Raw genomic sequence first — 2,113 nt, forward strand, 5'->3', positions numbered from 1 at the left:
AAAAAGAAAAGAAAAAGAAAAAGAAAAAAGAAACACTTTATTTTCATTTGCTGTTTTCTGGTAGGCTAACAGTGATATTCAAGGACTAATTAAGGTCAGTCATGATGAGTCATGCCTGTAGTCTCAGCATTTTGGGAGGCCGAGGTGGGCAAATCACTTGAACCCAGGAGTTCGAGACTAGCTTGGGCAACATGGTGAAACCCTGTCTCTACAAAATTAGCTGGGGGTGGTGGCACACACCTGTGGTTTCAGCTCCTTGGGAGGATGAGGCAGGAGGATCACTTCAGCCCCAGGAGTCTAGGCTGCAGTGAGCCATGATCGTACTACCTTACTCCAGCCTGTCCAGCCTGAGTGACAGAGTAAGACTTTGTCTCAAATAAAAGACTAGTTGAGATCTGCAAACAGAAGCAATATCTATGCAAAGATATCCATCCTATTGTTTTGCTTCCATCTATTTGTTTTCCATTTAATCATTTTTAGATCTTCAGTTAGGTTGATAAAATTGGGAATACCACAATTCAGAAGCACTTCCATTAAAAATTCACAAACTGATAGAAAACATCTCAGAGATATAATTTACTTCATTTAGAGGAAAAATATTGGTCTTATTGACATTCTTATTCAAAATTATAGCATATAGGTCAGGCGCAATGGCTTATGCTTATAATCCCAGCACCTTGGGAGGCCAAGGTGGGTGGATCACTTGAGGTCAGAAGTTGGAGACCAGCCAGGCTGAACTTGAACTCAAACATGGTGAAACCCCATCTCTACTAAAAATATAAAAATTAGCCAGGCATGGCAGCAGGTGCCTGTAATCCCAGCTACCCAGGAGGCTGAGGCAGGAGAATTGCTTGAACCCAGGAAGGGAAGGTTGTAGTGAGCTGAGATCAAGTCACTGCACTCCAGCCTGGGGAACAGAGCAAGGCTTCACTTCGTCTCAAAAGAAAAAAAAAAGTGCAGCATATAAAATCAAAAGGAGACTTTAAAGTTTGATGAAAAAGTTTTAGGTTGAGTGTGATGGGCCATGTCTATAATCCCAGCACTTTGGGAAGCTGAGGCAGAAGGATTGCTTGAGTCCAAGAGTTAAACACCAGCCTGGGCACCATAGTGAGACCCCATCTCTACAAATAAATTAATTAATAAAATAAATCCGCTATGTAACTTTGGGGAAGTTATACAATCTCTTTGTGCTTACGTTTCCTCATCTGTAAAGTGGGGATAATAATAGCATCTTCTAGCATCAGTGCAGTGGCTCACACCTGTAATCCCAGCACTTTGGGAGGCCGAGGTGGGTGGATCATGTGGTCAAGAGATAGAGACCATTCTGGCCAACACCATGAAACCTGTCTCTACTACAAATACAAAAATTAACTGGGCATGGTGGCACACACCTGTAGTCCCAGCTACTCGGGAGGCTGAGGCAGGAGAATCACTTGAATCTGGGAGGCAGAGGTTACAGCAGGACTCTGTCTAAATAAAATAAAATAAAATAAAGGCATCTTCTTTTTAGTATCATGAGGAATAAACACATTATTAATTATACATTGCAAGCATTTGAAATAGAACATGGCACCTAGAGGGTGTTCAACAAAAGAACTTTGTTATTATTTACTTCAAGATAAATATGTCTAAACTAATATCATTAATACAATATTAACTATCCTAATAAACACATTTTTTTAACTTAACCCCAAATGTGATAGTAACACCTATTGATTTGTCTTTTAAGAGAGACTTTGGAAAAAATGTAGCTGGGAGTATATGCCCCTAACACACCTTACATGTTCAGAACTGTAGGCCTGTAGGCCCAAGTGCCATAGTCTGAGATAAAACCTGTTTACTCATTCAATCACTTAAATAACTAATTTTCATAAAGCAACAGGCGATAGTATCTCTAACCTTCTTTAGATGCTAGAAAAAGTAATGGTATCCTCCAAAACCAAGCTGTAGAAGAATAGTCTAAAAGGGAGGAGTTTGAATACAAAACCAAGCTTTAATTTCCTCCTCCAGCTACTGGCTACTGCCTTCCTGGATAGGTGGGATGATATGGTTTGGCTGTGTCCCCACCCAAATCTCAACTTGAATTCCCACGTGTTGTGGGAAGGTCCTGGTG

This window comes from Sapajus apella, unplaced genomic scaffold (assembly GCF_009761245.1).
Source record: "Sapajus apella isolate SASKATOON/1434 unplaced genomic scaffold, GSC_monkey_1.0 scaffold4, whole genome shotgun sequence".
NCBI classification, from domain to species: domain Eukaryota; kingdom Metazoa; phylum Chordata; class Mammalia; order Primates; family Cebidae; genus Sapajus; species Sapajus apella.